This window comes from Muntiacus reevesi, chromosome 1 (genome assembly GCF_963930625.1).
Source record: "Muntiacus reevesi chromosome 1, mMunRee1.1, whole genome shotgun sequence".
In the NCBI taxonomy this organism is placed as follows: Eukaryota; Metazoa; Chordata; class Mammalia; order Artiodactyla; family Cervidae; genus Muntiacus; species Muntiacus reevesi.
This window is the reverse complement of record NC_089249.1, coordinates 30,458,651-30,483,108: the sequence shown is the minus strand read 5'-3', so window position 1 is coordinate 30,483,108 and position 24,458 is coordinate 30,458,651. Positions and strand designations below refer to the sequence as shown.

At 39.6% G+C, this 24,458-nt stretch overlaps 1 pseudogene; it reads left to right on the top strand.

Annotated features, from left to right (window-relative positions):
• The window catches only part of LOC136165398 (heterogeneous nuclear ribonucleoprotein A1-like), a 91,612-nt pseudogene extending 74,849 nt beyond the window's left edge, over positions 1 to 16,763 (top strand).
• Positions 16,764 to 24,458: the final 7,695 nt, after the last annotated feature.

Below are 24,458 nucleotides of genomic sequence, written 5' to 3'. Positions count from 1 at the left end.
GCCATCAGGGAAGCTGGGGGTGGGAGAGGTACATTATCCATATCCTAAAATAAAATGGAGTTTTAGGTTTCCCCACTACCTGAAAGTATTAGATTCTTCCTGTGAAAGCTTTCCCAAGTCAAAATGGTGTAAAGTAAAGAAGCAATTACCTTAGAACACATCTAGCTAATGGATGAGCAAAATAAAATGAGATAAAGTACAGATGCTCACAGACACAGTTCAAAGCTATGGTGGCTTGATGCTGAGATGTTACATGTATTTCTTGGGGAAGGAGCTTGGCCAAGCCACTCAAGCTACTAGACCCGAGATGCCTCTATAACAACTCTCTGCAAAACAAATGATGATTACTATTTTCACTTTCTGCCTTTTTTTAAAAAGTGGAATCCTCTTTGAATTTAGCTAATGGATATGGCCATTAACAAAAACAGAGACTGATACAGGTCTTCCCTAAAAGCAAAAAGGTGTAAAGCAAGCTTTTTTTTTCTTCAGTAACTAACAATTATCAAATATTATAATTGTACAATATTGTTAAGTATCCATGTGACTACATTGACACCCCATGCCTTTTGGAAGATGATCACTGGGCTTGTTGACATAATGAAAGTGAAAGTGTTAGTCGCTCAGTTATGTCCGATTCTTTGTGATGCCATGAACTGTAGGTCCATTCCCTTCTCCAGAGGATCTTCCCCACCCAGGGATGGAGACTGGGTCTTCTACATTGCAGGCAGATTCTTTACCGTTGGAGCCACCAAGGAATCCCTTGCTGACATAGAGTGCTATGTAAGTACATTTTAGAAATACATGCAGGAACTCATAAAGTCATGTTCAATTTCTACTTAGGTAGTTAGCTGGCAATTAAGTCCTGGTGGGAAATAAATTCCCTATAGATATTTTAGAGTATAGACACAACAAATAGATAAACCAAAACATACCAGTATTAAAAAGAGTTTCAAATGCACAGTCATCTTTCAGTATCCTTGGGGGACTGGAGCCAGAATCTCCCTGGATACCAGAAACATTGAATACTTGAGTCCCCTGTGTAAAATGGCTAGTACAGTCGGTTTTCAATGCCACACATAAGCAGAACTCACGAATATGGAAAGCCAACTGTACTCATGAACCTAAATGCACAAAGTCCCCATGTGAAAAAATTCTAAGATATATTTCTTTCTAAACTTTTCCTTTAAATATTGGAAAAATAGAAGGCACTTCTAGAGCCATGTACATGTGGATCCTGGGCACTAAAAGTACTAAAAAAAAAGTTATAATGTCATATGAGATGCTTCAAAGTGCTACATCTAATTAAAAACATTTAAGAAATTTAAAATGATTCAAAGGCTGCATAATGAAACAATAAAAGGGGAAACACCTCTCTTGAAAAATTAGCTAGTAAGAGAGGGATTCAGAAGATATAATTCTTACTTGTGAGCAACAGAGTGTATATGCTAATTTTTAAATGTTTAACTTTTTAAAATAAGAAAAATTGCAGCACTCTTCAATCAACTTAAGAAATACTGCTTCTTTGCATTTAATCATTACTTGCTTCAAGGAGATTGGCAATGACATTTTCTTTGGTCAAGTTGTTCTTGTTTCCATCCCAAAGGTTAAACTTTATTAAATCACTTGAGAGGTATAATTATACTCTTCTCAAATTTGCTTTTTTCCTCTATATTCTTACAGGTGTAGTGAGGTTATGCAACTTGGTATATATAATATCATCGAAATTTACTTCAAAAATAGTCAAATATTGAATCTTATAAGTAAAATCATTTCTATGATACAGTATTTCAATTTTGAATAAATTCCCTTTTATTTCTCCATCAACTGGGGCAATGGCTATTACACAGCAATGAACAAAATTTACATTTCTTCAAAACCAAAAAGGAATCTCTAATACTTCCTTAATAAAAATAATCAAATGGGTTTTGTTTTTATCAGCCTCCAGAAATTAATCAATGCTCCTGGCTCTTAGCTGAATATTTCTAAAATTCATTCATGATTCAATTACTCATTAAAAAATTAAGGCAAAATGGGGACCATTTGATCATAGAAGTTATATAGTTATAATCTTTGGGCTTGTTCAATATGTGGTATTCAAATTAGAAAGCAAGCAAAGAAAATAGTACCGCCTGAGAGTTGGTGATGGACAGGGAAGCCTGGCGTGCTGCAGTCCATGGGGTTGCAAAGAGTCAGGCACAACTGAGCAACTGAACTAAACCAGAAGATGCAGGAAAAAGAAAAATGCTAAGGAGAGAATATTTTTAATCTCCATAAGTAGACCCCTATATATCTCAGACACGCTTTCACTGAAGACCCTTTAGAGATGATGCTTCTGTATTGAAGTATTTCTCAGCAAAACTTGTGATTGATGGGCATTAGCCAAGCATCCTGTATAAGAACTCGCTCTCTTATTTTGCATGGAAGTACACAGGAATTAAGTGAACATCTAAACTCAGCCTAACTAAGGAAAAATAAAAGTGTCTTCCCTTTGCAATCCCTCGACCACCTTTTTGAAAGAGTCTTTTCACACACATGGCCCTACCTCCTTCTTCCCTTGTTTCATTTCTGCTTTGCCTATTCTGGCATCATTTCATTACTTCGCACCATCTATGTGTGTTGCATATGACACCTCTGTGTTCCCTGGTTAACTGTTGAGAATTTCAGGTGAACACATGTAGCTCAGACGTTCGGTTCCTTTCTGTCTTAATCATCTCTCATTCAAACCTTAGAAGTAAGGGAATTCATTTCAACTAACATGAAACTACAAAATCACATTGATAAAACTGGATCTTCTGAACTTCTCTGCATTTCTAAGAGGAAAAATATGGATATACCTTAAATTAGAAGGTCCCCACATCCAATCCACTAACCAGAATCATGTCAATTATCTCCCGCACCATATTAAGTTTGTAAAGTCAATATTGATAAATATAAGAAATAAGCTCAACAAGTCTTCAAATATTTTGAGGAAGTCAGAAATCTCAGGGAAATTATCCATCCAGTTATACTCCTAGACTGCAGCTGTAAATCTGCATAATGTTAGATGCATTTCCAAATTAATTCTAAATCTAATCAATTAATTATTAACTGGCTCTTACTAAACTATCTAATTATCAAATCAAAATTAAAATTATAATTGGATTATTCATTATTAATTAATTATTGATTGATTATTAATTTCTGATAAATTCTAAATTAAGAAATCCTAAATTAATCCTACACTCTCCTAACAAGCTAAGGTAATATTTGATACCCTCTTCCATCTTCCCCATACTAAGTAATCAAATTTCCTGAGAAAAGGACATAATTTCCTGTGACTAGACTCTAAGAATTCTCAGGGACTTGTAGTCAAGGACCAGACTTGAAAGATACAGAAAGAACTTTCAGGAAAGTCATTGATTAGGAGGTGTGAAGTTATCCAGCAGAAGCAATATTCCTTTGTGTTGGATAGAAACAGATCAGACCTCTAAGCTAATTTAAGACAGGAAGAAGAGGCCTGCATAGCTTTTGGAAAAGAAAAGCATTAATTGTGTTCACATCAATGAAATGAAACCTAAAGTCTGATGTGAAGAAGAATCTGGGGTGCCTCTGGCAACTTAAATCAACAAAGACCTCCAATCACTGGAGACAAGCACATGTTTTAAGTGTTATGTGAAAGAAATAAGGGTTGGAAATTGCCTTTTATCAGGAAATGTATGGTCAAGTTACACAAACCATGGAAATGAGATTATTTTAGGAAAACCAAAATAAGGACAAGATAAAAGTGAAAAGAACAGGGGTTACCTAGAAAGGATGGAGAACATAATGTTAGTTTAAACTTTCAGTTAGTTTAAACTCCTATGGAGTAGAGCAACTGTAATCCATAAAAGTGCTCACCTTTTTAAAAAGTACTCATTTTTCCCACGTTAAAGAATGCAAAGTCCTCTGCTCAAGGACTGACTTTGTATGAAGAGAGAGATTTTGCTCTTTGAGGAGAACAATATTACTTGTTTACCTTGAAAAAGCTCAAAATAACGATCTGTGAGATAACTTTCAGCTGTACCAAGCTTGGTTTATTACACTGCTTCAAGTGCAAGCTTTTAGTTGCTTATATTCAAAACCAAATTAAATGAATCTAGTAAAAACGACACAATGGGGAAAAAAACTAAAATCTACCTAATAATGAGTACTCACACATGCCTGGTGCATGCTAACTAAGTCACTTCAGTCGTATCTGATTCTTTGCAACCCCATGGACTATAGCCCGCAGGATCATCTGTCCATGGAATTCTCCAGGCAAGAATACTGGAGTGGGTTGCCATTTCCTCTTCCAGGGGATCTACCTGATCCAGGGACTGAACCCGTGTCTCTTATATCTCCCACATTACCAAGCAGGTTTTTTCCCATTAGCGCCACCCAGGAAGTGCCAGTGCGTGCTCAAGTATAATTAACTGCCATATAGCTATGACAACTAAAGGCTAAATGAGATCAAGCCGTCCAATTAAAGTCATAAAAGGCTTTGGAGAGACAAGTTTGTTCATTTGTTTATTTATATTAAGGTATAGTTAGCATGGTCCATATTTTAAAAACTATAAATGACTTTCTGCTAGGTTATATTTACCTATCTATCTTCTTATCTATCTCTGCAGAGATTCATTTTAATCCAGGTACTTAATTTCTAAATGATACTACAGAAGGAGTGTGTGTGTGAGTGTGTGTGTGTGTGAGGAAGGCATTCAAATTAATGCCCTAAATGAGAGAATCTAAGAGAAAACTATACTTGTTCTACTTACTTCCTTCTTCCAAAGATAGATTTGCCTTAAAGAGCAATATTTTTCTTCGTATACCTAATGCTGTTGCCTTCAACACACAATTTATCAAAAACTTCAACATAGTATAGTTGTAAATTTCACCCTTTCCATCTCTCAAAGTAATGTCTCATGTCCATTCACTCAGAGAAAAAATAACTTTATTTATCAGCTTCAACGCGTTTGAAGGCAAAGTAAGCTAAAATTTACCAAAATAGCTCTGATTTTGTGCCAGGAAAAAAATCTGGGAAAAGCTAAATCAACTGGGGCATTTCAAGCTGAGAAGAGTAGTTGAGGAGATAGAAAATTATCTTTTTAAAACAGATATTAGATGTCACAGCTTTGTGGGTATTCTTCTGAGCTAATAATGACTGGAATCATAGGATATGGAATCTGAAGGGAAACTACCTGTTAGCAATTCCTATCCCCCCTTTTTTGCAAGAGAGAAAATTGTGATGTCTAAATCATCACCTAAACAAACACTTCTCCATTTTCAGAATTTAAAAAGACCACAAAAACAAAACACGTTGATGCATGAGAGAGTGTCTTCATTGTGAACAAATGAGAAGTAATCCATAATTTATGTGTCAAGCTGCTGACAACCCACTCCAATATTCTTGCCTGGGAAATCCCAGGGACAGAGGAGCCTGGCTGGCTACAGTCCATGGGTTCGCAAAGAGTTGAACAAGACTGAAGCAACTTCGCACAAAGCTTCTGAGAGAAATAATACTAAGCAAGAGAAAAGCTAAATTTGATAGACCGGGTTTCTCATATGTGATTAAGTGTTAGCATTAGTTGCTCAGTCATGTCTGACTCTTTGTTACCCTATGGACTGTAGCCTGCCAAGCTCCTCTGTCTATGGGATTCTCCAGGCAATAATACTGGAGTGGGTGGCTATTCCCTTCTCTAGGGGATCTTTCTGACCCAGGGATCGACTGCTCCATTAATATTTAGTCTATTAAGATTAATTCCATGAGCATTCACAAGCTACTATGTGGGAAGTGTGTGGATGGTACCTGCTCTAAGTATCTGATCTCTGAAGCTTATAGCTAAAGACATGTTTTATAATTTAAAAAATAGGAATAGAAATACATATGCTTATACTCAGTAAAAATTCCCCACAGGAGCTTTTTCTCATATTTGAATCCAAAATCCCTTTAAAAATCTGGTTTAATGTAACAGTTCCAAGAATACCACAAGCATGTTCATACTGGTAACTTTCTATCAGAAAGGATCAGAAAGAGAGAAGCCTGGTCTACAAAAGATCTGGAGAGGGGGAAAAGATGCATGTGTTATTATAATTCTTTGAAGCTGAGATAGAACAGTTCTTTATCTAAAGCTTCTAAGCAATGTGAATATCTTCAGAAAGTGAAAAGGCATTCTCCAAACTTTCATACTTAGAATTGCATCAATCAGTTTCAAGAACTAGAAAGTTAGACAATAAGAAAATTTCCAAGATCTAGCTGTTTATGAGAACAAAGTGTTTTACAAACAGGGACATTAAACGCCTCTGCTAAAACTGAAAGGACACTGTCTAAAACATACAGTCTATCACTGTGCTGAGTAATAATTACTCATTCATTTTTCTTGCTGGAAATACATCTGCAGCATTTAAATTCAAAGAAGCTGAATCCTCAGTAGAGCCATTTTGAGAAGAAGTCAGAACATATTGTACGATTCATACCCCTTTGTTGAGAATATGTCCTGTAGAGCTAGTGTCCCTCTTAAAGAAAGACTTTTGATTTGCAGTACCTAGAGGCTTAGTGAAAGTGAAAGTGTTAGTCACTCAGTCACGTCTGACTCTTTGTGATCACAAGGACTGTAGCCTGTCAGGCTACTCTGTCCATGGGATTCTCCAGGCAAGAACACTGGAGTGGGTTGCCATTTGCTTCTCCAGGGGATTTTCCTGACCCAGGGATTGAACTCGGGTCTCCCACTTTGCAGGCAGATTATCTACCACTTGAGCCACCAGGTCTTAGGTCTTCGGCAAAATAATGGCCTGCTGTGGCTTATTGAGTTTCTCTCCTAGAAATTTTGAGTAGACATTGAAAGTGTGGTGGTGATTATAACTCAAGTAAGGAGTTATGTAGGGAGGTTTTCTAATAATCAGCTTGTCACAGCCTTGCAAATTCAGGCCATGGAGAGCTGAGGCACTAAATTTATTTTTTCTTCTTTCTATAACCACAATGAAAAGAGTGAAGGTGAAGTCGTGTCTGACTCTTTGTGACCCCATGGACTATAGCCTGGCAGGCTCCTCTGTCCATGGGGATTCTACAGGCAAGAATACTGGAGGGGGTTGCCATTCCCTTCTTCAGGGGATTTTTCTTTCTTTTTTTTTTTTTTTTTAAATATTATTTTATTAGTTGGAGGCCAATCACTTTACAACATTTCAGTGGGTTTTGTCATACATTGACATGAATCAGCCATACAGTTACACATATTCCCCATCCCGATCCCCCCTCCCACCTCCCTCTCCACCCGACTCCTCAGGGTCCTCCCAGTGCACCAGGCCCGAGCACCTGACTCATGTATCCCACCTGGGCTGGTGGTCCGTTTCACCATAGATAATATACATGCTGTTCTTTCAAAACATCCCACCCTCACGTTCTCCCCCAGAGTTCAAAAGTCTGTTCTGTACTTCTGTGTCACTTTTTCTGTTTTGCATATAGGGTTATCGCTACCATCTATCTAAATTCCGTATATATGTGTTAGTATACTGTAATGTTCTTTATCTTTCTGGCTTACTTCACTCTGTATAATGGGCTCCAGTTTCATCCATCTCATTAGAACTGATTCAAATGAATTCTTTTTAACGGCTGAGTAATATTCCATGGTGTATATGTACCACAGCTTCCTTATCCATTCATCTGCTGATGGGCATCTGGGTTGCTTCCATGTCCTGGCTATTATAAACAGTGCTGCAATGAACATTGGGGTGCACGTGTCTCTTTCAGATCTGGATTCCTCAGTGTGTATGCCTAGAAGTGGTATTGCTGGGTCATATGGCAGTTCTATTTCCAGTTTTTTAAGAAATCTCCACACTGTTTTCCATAGTGGCTGTACTAGTTTGCATTCCCACCAACAGTGTAAGAGGGTTCCCTTTTCTCCACACCCTCTCCAGCATTTATTGCTTGTAGACTTTTGGATAGCACAGGGGATTTTTCTAATCCAGGGATGGAACCCAGGTCTCCTGCATTGCAGGCAGATTCTTTACCATCTGAGCCACCAGGGAAGCCCTATAACTAAAACCTAGCCCAATTCTAATCAAAATAAAAACACTTAATCCTCATTCTATATCCAAATTTCTCCCAACTTTCCCCAAAGGCCTTAACAGCCAATTTTGGCTACAAATTGAGCCGTTGAGATGTGCTGTTGCAATACTTAGGAGTATATCTACCTAAAGAAACAAAAGACCTATACACAGAAAACTATAAAACATTGATGAAAGAAATCAAAGAGGACACAAACAGATGGAGAAACATACCGTGTTCATGGATTGGAAGAATCAATAGTGTCAAAATGGCTATTCTACCCAAAGCAATCTATAGATTCAATGCAATCCCTATCAAGTTACCAACGGTATTTTTCACAGAACTAGAACAAATAATTTCACAATTTGTATGGAAATACAAAAAACCTCGAATAGCCAAAGTAATCTTGAGAAAGAAGAATGGAACTGGAGGAATCAACCTGCCTGACTTCAGACTATACTACAAAGCCACAGTCATCAAGACAGTATGGTACTGGCACAAAGACAGAAATATAGATCAATGGAACAGAATAGAAAGCCCAGACATAAATCCACGAACCTATGGACACCTTATCTTTGACAAAGGAGGCAAGGATATACAATGGAAAAAAGACAATCTCTTTAACAAGTGGTGCTGGGAAAACTGGTCAGCCACTTGTAAAAGAATGAAACTAGAACACTTTCTAACACCATACACAAAAATAAACTCAAAATGGATTAAAGATCTAAATGTAAGACCCGAAACTATAAAACTCCTAGAGGAGAACATAGGCAAAACACTCTCTGACATAAATCACAGCAAGATCTTCTATGACCCACCTCCCAGAATATTGGAAATAAAAGCAAAACTAAACAAATGGGACCTAACTAAACTTAAAAGCTTTTGCACAACAAAGGAAACTATAAGTAAGGTGAAAAGACAGCCCTCAGATTGGGAGAAAATAATAGCAAATGAGGAAACAGACAAAGGATTAACCTCAAAAATATACAAGCAACTCCTGAAGCTCAATTCCAGAAAAATAAATGACCCAATCAAAAAATGGGCCAAAGAACTAAACAGACATTTCTCCAAAGAAGACATTCAGATGGCTAACAAACACATGAAAAGATGCTCCACATCACTCATTATCAGAGAAATGCAAATCAAAACCACAATGAGGTACCATTACACGCCAGTCAGGATGGCTGCTATCCAAAAGTCTACAAGCAATAAATGCTGGAGAGGGTGTGGAGAAAAGGGAACCCTCTTACACTGTTGGTGGGAATGCAAACTAGTACAGCCACTATGGAAAACAGTGTGGAGATTTCTTAAAAAACTGGAAATAGAACTACCATATGACCCAGCAATACCACTTCTGGGCATACACACTGAGGAATCCAGATCTGAAAGAGACACGTGCACCCCAATGTTCATCGCAGCACTGTTTATAATAGCCAGGACATGGAAACAACCTAGATGCCCATCAGCAGATGAATGGATAAGGAAGCTGTGGTACATATACACCATGGAATATTACTCAGCCGTTAAAAAGAATTCATTTGAATCAGTTCTAATGAGATGGATGAAACTGGAGCCCATTATACAGAGTGAGGTGAGCCAGAAAGATAAAGAACATTACAGTATACTAACACATATATACGGAATTTAGAAAGATGGTAACAATGGCCCTATATGCAGGGCAGAAGAAGAGACGCAGAAGTACAGAACAGACTTTTGAACTCTGTGGGAGAAGGGGAGGGTGGGATGTTTCGAAAGAACAGCATGTATATTATCTGTGGTGAAACAGACCACCAGCCCAGGTGGGAGGCATGAGTCAAGTGCTCGGGCCTGTTGGGCTGGGAAGATCCTGGGGAGTCGGGTGGAGAGGGAGGTGGGATGGGAGACCGGGATGGGGAATTCGTGTAACTCTATGGCTGATTCACATCAATGTATGACAAAACCCACTGAAAAATAAAAAAAATAATAAAATTTAAAAAAAAAAAAAAAAAAGAGATGTGCTGTTGCTCCATCTCTAACAGGCAACCCCTGTAACCCTGCCCCTCATTCCCTGCTTGAATTTTTTTTTTTTTTTTTGTCTTTTTCAGAATATCACCCAGGTGGAATCATACATTATGTAGCCATTTCAGATTGGCTTCTTTCACTTACTAATATGCACTGACACTTCCTCCATGTTTTTCTCTTTTTATAAATTTATTTATTATTTTTGGCTTCGCTGGGTCTTCATTACGGTGTGTTGGCTTTTCTCTAGTTCCATTGAGCAGGGGTTACTCTCTAGTTGTGGTGCACAGGCTTCTCAATGCAGGGGCTTCTCTTGTTGCAGAGCATAGGTTCTAGGGAGCATGGCTTTCAGTAGTTGTAATGCACAGGCTTAGTTGCCCTGCAACATGTGGAATCTTCCCAGACCAGGGATTGAGCCCACGTCTTCTGCATTGGCAGACGAATTCCTAACCACTGGACCATAAGGGAAGTCCTTGAATAATTGAAATTATTATTGAGACCATTGGAGATTCATATGCCAATTCTAAGAAACAATACAGAGATAAACTTTGCCCAGTCTCCCCAGTGATAAGTAATATTTTACAGTACCATAGGATTCTGTCACACCCAGGATACTGACATCACTACAACCCACTGAGCTTATTCAGATTTTCCTAGTTTAATTTGTATGCATGTTTGTGTGCATGTGTTTAGTTCTGCACTTGTGTTCATTTTTTAATAACAATTTTGCCTATGATAAGTGGAGTACTTGCTATCTGCCTGGCACTGTTCTAACTTCTTTATGTGTGTAATCTTGTCTATTACTCATGGATTAAGTACTACACCGGGCTGACCTAGTGGCTCGGATGGTAAAGCATCTGCCTGCAATGCAGGAGGCCAGAGTTCGATCCCTGGGTTGGGAAGGTTCCCTGAAGAAGGAAATGGTTCCCCACTCCAGTATTCTTGCCTGGAGAATTCCCTGGACAGAGAAAGCTGGCTGGCTACAGACCATGGGGCCACAAAGAATCGAACAGGACTGAGCGACTAACACTTTCACTTTTCACCTAGCCGTGTTTTACAGATGAGAGAGTCTAAATGACGTGGCGGTGGCAAGGCAGGGCCAGCCCACTTCACCACCAGGCCACACGTCTCTCCTTACTACAGAGCCCCTTTCAGTTACAATGTTCAGCCCTGTAGAACCAGACCGTGTTCAGAGGGCATGAGGCCAGGATCATGCTTCTGAACTAGTTATAAAAGTCAATATCAGTCACAATCCCTCTCTGCGATGGCTCACACTCTGTCTGTAGAGTCTGCTTCTCCGAACCTAAATAAATTCATTTCTTACCTATGAAAAAAAAACCCTCAATGCTTCTTACAGAGGATTCTTAGGACAGTGAAATTATTCTATCTGACACCCTAATGGTAAGTGTAAGAACTTGTGCATCTGTCCAAACCCATAACACTGTAGAACAGAAAAAGTGAACCCTAAGTGAAGCATGGGCTTTAGTAAATAATAATGTATCAATATTGGTTCATCAACTGTAACAAATATACCACACTATTGCAAAATGTTATTAAAGAGGGAAGGAAGCAAATGGGAGCTCTGTAGCTTTGCTCCATTTTTCTGTAAACCTAAACTAGCTCTAAAAAAATAGTCTCTTAATTTACAAAATAGGAATAGACTCAGAAACAGGAAACAAACTTATGTGTTGTTGAGTCACCCAGTCGTGTCCGATTCTGGGACCCTATAGACGGAAGCAGACTGGGACTCTCTATCCCTTACCACTTCCTGAAGTTTGCCCAAGTTCATGTCCGTTGCATGCCACCCAGTATCCTATGGTTACCAGAAGGGAAAGGGAAGGAGGAATAAATTAGGAATCTGGGATTAAATTATACGCACTACTAAACATAGAATAGATAGCCTACTGTAGAACCTACTGTATAGCCCAGGGAACCATACTCAGTATCTGTAATAAGTTGCAATGGAAAAGACACACACATGTATATATATATATATACATACAGAAATATATACATACATATATATATATATATATATATATATATAACTGAATCACTTTACTTACACCTGAAACTAACACAAGATTGCAAATCAACTATATTTAATTAAATTTTTAAAAATAATAATCTATTCATTTAAAAAAGTTTTTAAAGAGTCAGTCTTTCAGATGGACCTGACCACAAAGTAACTGCAACTGCTTTTGTCTTTGGAAATCTCCCAACTGTGGTCACCGAGCATTTATATTTCGTGAGCTATTTTGGATTATCTGAAGTGGCAGGAAAAGAGTGACAAAAACTCAGGCACTTAGAGGGTACCCTGGGGATATGTGCGGCCTTTTTCCACTTCCACATCTTTCCCTGCATGGACCTCAGTGGCCGAGCAGAATGAGGGCAGGCAGAATAAAGTGTCTGTAATTCCCATCCATCCTGAGCCCTGTGGAATCTGAACTTATGCTTACCGCATTGTCACTTGAACATTCAATCTTAACTGTCAAGATGTTCTTCAAGGCAGAGAAAGGACTTCAACATGGTATGCCAAAATCTCTTTTCCATACACTTTTTGGCAGCTCCGAAAGGAAATGTTGCTCCTGTTCTCAAAAATACTGTTTTTATGTTCCTGTGGAAATTCACGAAGGGGATATTATATTTAATCTTTACCACAAGAAGAAATACTTATTTCTGATGGAAATAATACTAGACATGGATATCATGGAAAATATTATGTAAGTTTTTATACTGAGTGGGAAATCCACTTTGTACCTCTAGAGTATTGTGCACCCTGACCAGTCAGGAGGATGGCCAGTGACTACCCACTGTGGAACTTGTTCCTTTGACAAGCATGCTGTGCTCCAGGCAAACTGTACCTCTACACATTATCATATAAAGCCTGAGACACAGATTAATCTTAGCAGCTATTTGGAGGAAGATATCTGAACATACCTCACCCTCCTCTGCCCCAAATCACAATTCAATATTAACTCATAATCTTTTTCATTGGCTTTGGTAATTGTACCCTTTGAAGACAATCTATGAATATGCGTAGAGCCCTTAGGCATCTTAATTGCCATTTCATCCAATTAGCAAGTTATTAAAAATGTTTGTGTGAGTACCTCTTCCCTCTTCTTTCATCACCAAAGAGTGAGCAGAGCCCATAAGGATGAAAGGCAGGAAGCAGTCACAGTCATGGTAGATAACAAAGGTATCAAAAAAAAAGCCAACTTTGTCCCATCTCACTTTTTAAAAAATATCTTTTTTTTTTCAATTTTTTTAAATTTTTGGCTGCGCCATATGGCATGTGGGATCTTAGTTCCCTGACCAGGGATCGAATCCACACTCGCTACATTGGAAACTTGGAGTCTTAACCACTGGATCACCAGGGAAGTTCATAAACAATATTTGTTTATTTGGCTGCACTGGCTTTTAGTTGCGGCATGTAGTAATCTTCCATCTTCATTGCAGCACGCAGGATTTTTTGTTATGACATGTGGGATCTAGTTCCCTGACCAGATATTGAACCTGGGCCACCTTCATTGGGAGCTTGGAGTCTTAATTACTTGACCAGCAGGGAAGTCCTCTCCCATCTCACTTTGTCACTTGACCCTCTAGGTTGAGGTTTTAATGATCAATTCTTCTCCTTTACTAGTTCTTAGGGGACTAGTCATGAGATGTTCCAGAAGTTTCAGTATGTTGCTGGAGTCATTTTTATGTAGAATGTCATGGACAGATTATATTCAGAGCAAATGAGGAGCAGATCATACTTACAGCTAAATTGGCAGAGAGATTCATTTAATACTACAATCAACCTTTTCCACACTCATCCATGGAAGGAACTGGGCATAGTTAGCCTCAAGAAAAGGAACCTGACTTGAGAGAACAATCAAATAAATATATTTTAAGGGACTTCTGTTTCCTGTAACAACCAGGATGGGCTATCAAGTTAACCTATGATAATGAACAACCCTCAAATCTCCATGACTCCATCCAGGTTTATTTCTCCTTCATGAAGTGTGTCCAGCATGGGTCAGCAGAGTCTCCACTTCATTTAGTCTCCCAGGTCCCAGGGCAATAGAGACTTCATGCCAATTCATGATCCCACCATCTCTGAGGCTTCCCCTGTAGCTCAGTCGGTAAAGAATCTGCCTGCAGTACAGGAGACTTGTGTTCAATCCCTGGGTTGGGAAGATCCCCTGGAGAACGAAAAGGCAACCCACTTCAGTATCCTTGCCTGGAAAATCTCATGGACAGAGGAGCCTGGTGGGCTGCAGTTCATGGGGTCACAAAGAGTCAGGCACGACTGAGCAACTAACACTTACTTACTTACTTACTTACTTACTTACTTACTTACTTACTTACCATCTCTGAAGCAGGAAAAAGAAATGTGCAGTCAGTACCACCAATTAAATGCTTCCTCTTAGAAGTGGCACATGTCACTTCCACTCATATTTTATTGGCTAAAGGCAAGTCACCAGCCATGCTTAACTTTAAGAGGGCAGGAAATTGCAATCTTAACAAGGACCCAGAAGGAGGTAAACTAGAATATTTGTGAGTAGGTCTCATTATTATCATATTGCCTATTACCTGTGACTGACTCATGGGAGTTTAATGATACAGTGTAGTTGGAGAATTTAGCATTGAGTGTGTGACTCTAAGAGAGTGGACCCTGAAGGTCTGTGATAAGATCTAGTGTCTTGGGGGAGAAAGCTATTTAACTAATAAGTTAGCTTTGTGGTCCTCCACTTGTTGTCACATTCGCTGTAATTCAAGGAAGGTGATAAAAACTGTATCTCTTATAAGCATACTTAGTTGTCCCTTATGAGAATTTTTATTGTTCTAGGAACTAACAAAAGCTTTGTCTTCCATTGACAAGTTGGCATGTTTCCAGTTGGAAATTAATTAGAATCTGTTGACTCTGCAGAGAACTAGATTATGAGCTTTGAATTAGCCCCAAGAGTTAACCTATTTTCTTATCTGCTTTTAACCTTGTTTCCTCCATTGTAATTAATTGTAAAACAATGGTATTATATTTGTCCTTTAGATAAACTACCTCAAGCCCTTTTGTGAGAGATGGAGAATGAACAAAGAATTGGAAGTTGGGGGAATAAAAAAAACAACTTGTCACTTTGTTAAAAACAATAGCTTTCCTGGTGGTGATGTTGTACTATAGTAATGGGCTTTCCAGTTGGTGCTAGGGGTAAAAAACCCTCCTGTCAAAGAAGATGTAAAGAGACATGGGTTTGATCCTTGGGTGGGAAAGATCCCCTGGAGGAGGGCATGGCAACCCACTCCAGCATTCTTGCATAGAGAATCCTTTGGACAGAGGAGCCTGGTGGGCTAATAGGGTCGCAAAGAATCAGACACGACTAAAGTGACCAAGCACGCATGCACTATAGTAACGCAAGAGGCTGCTACTGGGGGCAGCTGTGCAAAGGATACACAGGGCTCCTGTGGGTTGTTTCTTACAACTGCATGTGAATCTGTTACTATCTCAAAGTTAAAAGCTTTTAAAAAAAAATAATCTACAATAGCTTCCCAAAGACGCTGCTAGTGCAGGTGCTTTAAATTTTTTTTAAGGATTTGAAAATGTCAAGATTCTCTTTCAAACCAATAATGTAATGAAATTCCCAATTTACCATGCAATAGGAATCATTGTGGCAATGACTGGAAACCACAGACAAGGGATATTTCCATGAATTACTTAAAAAGAAAAGGCACACAATTCATATATGAAAAAAGTGAGAAGCATCGCTGAAGTCTCCCCACCTCCAGTGCTGTCAAGTCAAAGTCAGAGTCTCCCAAAGAACTCAAGCAGCTACAAAACTTTTCGTCAGACGTCTGAGCTTTGAAACAACCGATGAGAGTCTGAGGAGCCATTTTGAGCAATGGGGCGCGCTCACAGACTGTGTGGTGACGAGGGCTTCGAACAGCAAGCTCTCCAGAAGCTTCGGGGCTGTCGCGTGGAGAAGGTGGATGCGCTCGTGAAGGCAAGGCCACGCAAGGTGATGAAGTGTTGTGGAGCCCAAGGGCTATCTCAGGAGAAGATTCTCAAGCACCTGCTGCCCACTTAACTGTGAAAGATTTTTATGGGTGGTGCTAAAGAAGACACTGAATAACATTAGCTGAGAGATTATTTTGAACCGTATGAGGAAACTGACGTGTTTGAAATCATGACTGGCTGAGCCAGTGGCAAAAAGAGAGGCTTTGTTTTTACAACCTTTGATACCATGACTCCATAGACAAGACTGTCATTCAGAAATTCCCTCCTGTGAATGGCCACAACGGTGAAGTAAAGAAAGCCCCATCCAAACAAGAGATGGCTAGTGTTTCATCTGGCCGAAGAGGTGAAAGAGATTCTGGAAACTTTGGTGGTGGTCGTGGAGGTGGTTTCTGTGGGAATGACAACTTTGGTCATGGTGGAAACTTCAGTGGTGAAGGTGGCATTGGTGGCAGCCATGGCGATGATGGATATGGTGGCAGTGGGGATAGCTATAATGGATTTGGTGATGATGGAAGCAATGTTCAAGGTGGCAGAATATACAATGATTTTGGCAATTACAACAATCAGTCTTCAAATCTCGGACCCATGACAGGAAAATACTTTGGAGGCAGAAGTTCAGGCCCTTGTGATAGTTGAGGTCAGTACTTTGCCAAATCTTGAAACCAAGATGGCCATGGTGGTTCCAGCCCCAGCAGTAGCTATGACAGTGGCAGAGGTTTTATTTACTGCTAGGAAACAAAGCTTAGCAGGAGAGGAAAGCCAGAGAAGGGACAGGGAGGCTACAGATTACAACAGATTTGTGAACTTAGCCAAGCAGAGTGGTGACAGGACCTAGCTGCTACAAAGACATGTTTTAGACAATACTCACGTGTAAGGGTAAAAAACATGAGGACTCTACTTGTGATTAATTGTATAACAGTTTATTTCAGTTTCTGTTCTGTGGAAAGTGTAAAGCATTCCAACAAAAGGTTTCAATGCAGGTGTTTTTTTTTGTTTTACACCCATGCTGTTGATTGCTAAATGTAATAGTCTGATCATGATGCAGAATAAATGTGTATTTTTTTCAATGTTCTGTGTAAAGTTAGTCTACTCTCAAGCCATTTTGGTAAATTACCCCCAGTGTGAAGTTAGAATTCCTTCAGAGTAATGCCAGTTTCCATTTGAAATTTATTTACAACCTGCTTTGATGGAGAAACTGGTGTCTTCAGAACCTTGGTGTAGTTGAACTGACAGTTATGTGTTGTGACCTGGAGTTCATTGTTAGAAGGGTCACCCATGAAAAGTCATGGAGTTTTTTGGGTTTTTTTTTTTATTATTAATGATTGTTGGCACATCCTATGCAAGATATCTAAATTGAGTTATGGTACCAGATAAAGTTATAGATGGGAATGAAGCTTCTGTATCATCCATTATCATGGGTAATCAATAAAAGATTTAACATCCTCTTGAAAAAAAAAAAAGTACTCTCTTCTTTCCTTTCTCTCCCCTCTCTCTGCTCTCTGTCCCCTTACTTCTTTTTCTCCTTTCCTCTCTTTCTCCCTTCCTCCTCTCTTTCTTTCTTTCTTACATTTTTCCTTTTGAAACACAATTGAATCCCTCCTGTTGCTAAAAACTATGGTAAGCAGTTGATAAAGAAGACAGAGAATGTGTCTGCCCATGTAGTGCTTATAATTTAAAGGAGGAGACAGTAAAATTGCAGTTGTGATGCTTGTTTAGAGTAAAACAGAGAGAGGGCTGAGATGAGGTAAGGAGAGTGAGGAGCTGCTCTAGACAAGGTCGTCATCTGAGAAGAGGAAGGAGAGAGAGAGAGAGATTTGAATGTTTTTGAGAATCCTTAAAGGTGACCAGTTTGTCTGGAAGATGGTTGGCAAGGAAAAGGCAAAGATTATCTTGGAAACATTGTGTGCAAAGCAAAAGCGTAGTAACTCCAAGCATTGTTATAGGTGAGTATCAGCTCCGACTGACATAATTACTGATATTTGTTCTAAATTAAACAAGTTCATTGTTGAACCAATGGAACTTTAAGTAGTCATTGTCTCTCTGATATACTGTTCGCATATTCTTCCATATTCATTTTCCAAAGAGAAAGCTAATGAGCAAGAAGGGACGTGATTACAAGATGGGATAGAAAAGTTAGAATTAGTACTATTTAGAGAATCCTAGGTATGTAAGGAAACTCCTTTTGTTGACACAGAGAGGACACAATGTAAATTTATTATGATTCTCAGAGCCAGCTCTTTCCATGGGTTGGATATTCTGCTCCTAGTGTTTTGTTCTATCTGCCCCAAAATTCTGCTAAAGATATTTGTAATCTATTTATTTTATTATTAGAAATATAAGACCTAAATCCCTTGCAAAGATAACACTATGATTTAATTTAGATTAAAGACTAAAAGACTATTTTGGAGAGAGGTTACCTCCTAGGTATAGAGAAGGAATGGCAATAGATGAGAGGATATTAGGATATCAAGAGAACTAAACTCTTTTTTTAGGGCATGTGGCATCTTAGCTCCCCAACCAGGGATCAAACCTACATCCCCTGCATTGGAGGCGTGGAGTTTTAACCACTGGCCTACCAGGGAATTCCCAAGGAGTAAAATTTCATGGCAACATTTTATTTATTAATATTGTGAGATGGGTACATGGATGATAAATGTATTAATCTTTATAATGTTTTGGATTTTTGTATATATTTCTTAATATTTCCCTTTTTAAAAGTAGATAATTGCTTGCTCTTTTTTAAAGTTTTTATTTATTTAGTTTTTGGCTGCACTGGCTCTTCGTTGCTGTGCCTAACACTTTCTCTAGTTGCCTTGTGTGGGCTTCCCACTGTGGTGTCTTCTCTTGTTGCAGAGCGTGGGCTCTAGGATACATGAGCTTCAATAGTTGTGCCGCACAGACAGGCTGAGTTTACCTGCAGCATGTGGGATCTTCCCAGACCAGGGATCAAACCCATGTTCCCTGCACTGGCAGGTGGATTCTCAACCACAGGACCATCAGGGAAGTCCAGATGATTACCTCCTGACTGTGTCCTAAGAGTAATCTTTAAGCAAGTTAGCTCTTAAAACAGAAAAATTAAAGAGGGGACAGATGGAAAGTGCTATGGGAAAGACTGAGTCCACTGATGAGAGATTTCTCAGCCTTGAAGAAGCTTCGAGAACAGACTTAAACAGTTGACTAAAGGAAGCCCTTCTTTTTAGAGCAGTTAATCTGTTCACGGTCATGGGACCAGTTGGCGGAGCTAGTGGAGGAAACAGGTGGTCAGAGCTTCAAGTCAAGAACTCCTGACTTCAGGCTGTTGCCCGAGAATTGCACCACAACTGCCTGGGATTTTCTCTTTGTTTTATCACTGTTGACACCAAATTTCATTTTAGTGACACAACTACTATCTGGAAGTTAGACATAGACTTGTTATTTAATGGCAAACTGGAGAAAGTATTTTAAACAAGGATGACAAGGGACACTTCTGGTCCACAGTAGGGTTTCCCTGGTGGCTCAGCTGGTAAAGAATCTGACCGCAGTGAGGGAGACCCGGGTTCAATCCCTGGGTCGGGAAGATCCCCTGGAGAAGGACATGGCAACCCACTCCAGTGTTCTTGCCTGGAGAATCCCATGGGCACAAGAGCCTGGGCGGCTACAGTCTATGAGTCCGCAGACTGTGGGACATGACTGAGTGACTGACACATACATAGTAGAGCAAGGAACACGTTTCTGGTAGGAGCCCAACCCAACTGACTTTGCCTCCCATCACTCTAGTCTCTGGTTCTAAAAAACCTACCACCCTCAGCGCTGGGGAAGGAAAACTCATTGGGATCACTTGGGGTCAGCACTGCATCTCCACTGCCCCCCAAGAATACTCGAGTTCCTCAGGTTATCAGACAGCCAACTGTCACTGGCAGAGAACTTACTTTGATATAAAAGGAAGAACTTAATCAGGTTGGTGTTCCAAGAAACTTCAGAACAGCTGCAACTTGGCTGAGAATCTTGTTTATCTTGTTTATCTCTTTAATTGTGCATATAAGCCCAGAGGCTCTATGATGGCTCTAATATAAAGAATAAATGGTGTGTGGGAATCCAGTAATCAAGAGTCTCCTTTTGTTTCCTGTGTGGTAATTTTTATGGAGACCACCATGATAATTTTCTCTCATGAGGCTGAGACAGAAAGGAAGTGCCAGGAGAAAACTCAGAAGGAATGAACAATTCAGGAAGTACATCAATTTCATAATCAAACCTGCACATGTTGGGTTTCAAGCAGACTCAAGACTAGCTGGAGCACAGTGATATAAAATCACTCCAACTTCAGGACAAATGCCGTTGTTGATAAAATTGATTATGCCTTTCACATAAATCTTTTTACAGAAACTCCTTGATGGTCTGGTGATTAGGACTCTGGGTTTTAACTGTTGAGGGTTTGGGTTCAATCCCTGGTGGGGAAACTAAGATCCCACAAGTGGTGTGATGCAGCCAACAAACAAGTAATAATATCAGAGGGAAGAAAGAGATACAACATAAACAAAATAAATAATATATATATAAAACCAATAGCAAATATTTAAAAAAAAATAACCTAAACAAATGAAATCTTTTTCTAACCCCGCAGTAGTTTCTCAGTAGTACACACCTCTATTTGATGCTTACTGAGAAATGTTTTGATCACCTCTTTCAAATGTGAATGTGCAAATGAATTATTGGGTTAAAATGCAGATTCTGCTTCAGTAGACAGAGAATGAGATGGTTGGATGACATCACTGACTCAACAAACATGAGTCTGAGCAAACTCCATGAGATAGTAAAAGACAGGGAAACCTGGCATGCTGCAGTCCATGGGGTCACAGAGACAGGACCTAGTGACTGAACAACAGCAACAGGATCTGAGATTCGGCATTTCAAGGGGACGGGCCTGAGATTTTGCTCTTTTTTGGCCACACTGTGAGTCATATGCGGGATCTTAGCTCACCAACTAAGGATGAACTCATTCCCACTGCAGTGGAAGTGTGGTGTCTTACCACTGGACTACCAGGACAGTCCCAGATTCTGTATTTCTAGCGAGTGCCTAGGAGATGCCCACGGTGCTGGTCTAGGTTTTAGATAACCTCTAAACTCATCCAACAGTTGCAGTTTTAGATTTTAAAAGACACTCTCTGAAAATAATAAATTAACAACTGGCAACTAGGGTGAGTTTCAATGACAAAGGCTCATGTCTCTTTGGACCAAGAAGAAACTTTTGTGAGTTGAGATCAAGAGCAAGCTGGTAGACAAAAGCAGTGCCAGGCAAGATGCCACCTGATTGGGAAGTAAGGCTTAGCTGGAATCACCATGTCCATGGGTTATGGCAAACTCAGGTCTCATCAAGGTTGTTTTCAAAATGAATGGTTACAGTCTGGTTGATGGGGTCCAGCAATAAACATAATGGAACAAGAGGCAGTGATTTTGCTCCAAAGGTGTTAATCTAGATGGAAAATGGATCCATCTATGTCTCCATGGGAAGAGACAATGTACAGGCTTAAGAAGGTGGCTGAACCTCAGTCAGATGGGCTGTGGCTGTGAGCACAATGACTCCCACAAAGAAGTGTACCGGTGCAGAAATCCAGTCAATCAGGAAGAGTGGACATGCATGTTGAGGGTTAGGGAGAAAGCAGTTAGATCCAGGGGGTCATCCAAGAGACACCAGATGCTAGGATTAGGACAGCAAAGCTAATTTCATACCCCTGAATTTCAGATGTTAAATGTACGTTGAGACCTGTTTCCAATTAACTCGTGAATTAGATGAGATTAAATTAATTGATGCTTTTGAACTGTGATGTTGGAGAAGACTCTTGAGAGTCCCTTGGACTGCAAGAAGATCAAACCAGTTAATCCTAAAGGCAATCAGTGCTGAATATTCATTGGAAGGACTGTTGCTGAAGTTGAAGCTCCAATACTTTGGCCACTTGATAAGAAGAACTGACATTTGAAAAGACCCTGCTGCTGGGAAAGATTGAAGGCAGGAGAAGGGGACGACAGAGGATGAGATGGTTGGATGGCATCACCAACTCGATGGACATGAGTTTGAGCAAGCCCTGGGAGTTGGTAATGGACAGGGAAGTATGGCGTGCTGCAGTCCATGGGGTTGCAAAGAGTTAGACACCACTGAGCAACTGAACTGAACAGAAAATTAGATGAAATGTCTTCAATGCTTGGAGGTAAGTGGTGTTTCAAGAAAAAGTGGGAGCTGCCAGATATGGTATATCTCCTAGATGCTGAACACTACATAGAATGTTAAGACCCACTACTTTTATATGATTAAAGAATTTTGCTCTGGGAAGATAGAATGAGGAAGATGCAATTCTTTGGAGTTACTGGTCGAGTGGAAGTGGGAACTTTGACACAAGTAAGTTCTCATGATCACCTAGATGAAAGGGGAGGGCTGAGAGCAGAACTGTCTGTGGCCTTCATATGCTCAGCTGAAGAGTAGCCATTCAAATCAGTAATTACAGGACTTCCCTCAGGGTCCAGTGGCTAAGACTCCGAGCTCCCAATGCAGGGGGCCCAAGTTCCATCCCTGATCAGGGAACTAGATCCCACATGCTGCAACTAATAGTTTACATGCCCCAACTAAAGACTTGGTGCAGCCAAATAAATTAATGATAAAAACTAAGTAAATAGAAAAATAAGTAAATTAAAAAAAAAAATCAGTGACTAGCAAGAAGAATAATTGTTGAATTGAGTCAGGAGAATTACTGACATTAAAGAGAGGTTGTGTTAAACTAGGGTGGGGGAAAACTCTTGCAGAAGATGCAAACATTTACCTCGTGATTATGACAAAAGCCAGGCCAAGAAAAATACGGTTTCTTTTCATAGGAAACATGAAATTACCTTTTCCTATGTGAAAAACCAAACTGGTGAGGAGTTCTTTTAGAAGTTCTCTGTCTCCATCACTTAACCTCATTCAACTTCTTATTGCCTTTTAAATTGCCTTGTCAAAGCTCACTGGAGAAGCAGACCCATTGATTCTCTTTACTCAGGAATTTACAAAGACTCTCTTGCAAAATATAACTTTAATATATGGCTTATCTTCCTACCTATCTTGGTAAATAAAAGTCCAAATGACTACAAAGATGATTCTTAAATTGAGCGTGGTAGTGAAAGCATCAGTAAGTATGGGGTTGAACCTGGTTGTCATGCTGTGTAAGGTCAGCAGGGCCCAGGTGGCTCTGTGATGTTCATCATAGCCTAGTGAATCTGTGAAACTGATTTTTATCATCAGGGTGGTTGCTTACCTGACAAAATAACCCCATCACTTAATTATACCAAAAATGCATTTCTTACCATCTACTTTTGGCCACATTGCATTCTCAGGGCATTGATTCAGGCCAAAAACACTAAGGTAACAGTATTTTATGGGGTATTTAATGACCCGCTACTAAAAAAATGGTTTCCTCACTGATGCCTGAAATTTCACTGGTGATGTTTGTCTTCATTTAGTCAGTTTGGGTTGTATAACATAACTAGTCCTGAAATTCTTAAAAAACGATTGCCAGTTCTTTATGCAATGAACAATTTTCTGAAAGCTAGGCATGCCTTAGGTTAGACACTTGAGTCAAAAGAAAATAATACAGTAAGTCCCCTATATACAAACAGATTTCATTCCAAGAGCTCGTTTTTAGGTTTAATTTGTTCAACAAAGTTAGCCTAGTACCCAACTAACACCACTGGCTTTCTAGTACTGTACTGTAATAGGTTTATAATACTCTTTACATAAGTAATACATAAAAGAAAAACACATAAAAAAGAAAAAAAAATTTTTAACATTACAGTGCAATACTTTGAAAGGTAGAGTAGTATGGTACAACTGTTGGCTTAGAGGGGCTGGCATCAAGTGAACAGGCAAGAAGAGTTACTGACTGGAGCAGGGAGAAGAGATGGGAGATGGTAGAGCTGAAGGATCATCAGCAATAGGAGATGGAGAGCAAGTGGTAACTTCACTCAGCCCTGACCCTGATGGTGATGGAACGCACATTCACATCTTTGAAAGATTGCAACTTGAAGCTTCATATGTAGGGGACTTACTGAATAGTACATGATTTTCTTCTCTAGAAGAGGGAACCAGAAGAGTGTTAAGAATATTGTTTATTATTGTACTAGTCAGGGTTCTACAGAGAAACAGAACTAATATACTTAGGACCTATACGGTACTTACACATAATGCATGCATGCTAAGTCGTGTTCAACTCTTTGCAACCCCCTGGACTGTAGCCTGCCAGGGTCCTCTGTCCATGGGATTTCCCAGACAAGAATACTGGAGTGGATATTCTCTTCTCCAGGGAATATTCCTGACCCAGGGATCAAACTAGCATCACCAGTGACTCCTGCATTGGAGATTCTTTACCACTGAACCACCTGGGAAGCCCTGTGTGTAATGTATCAGTTCAGTCACTCAGTTGTGTC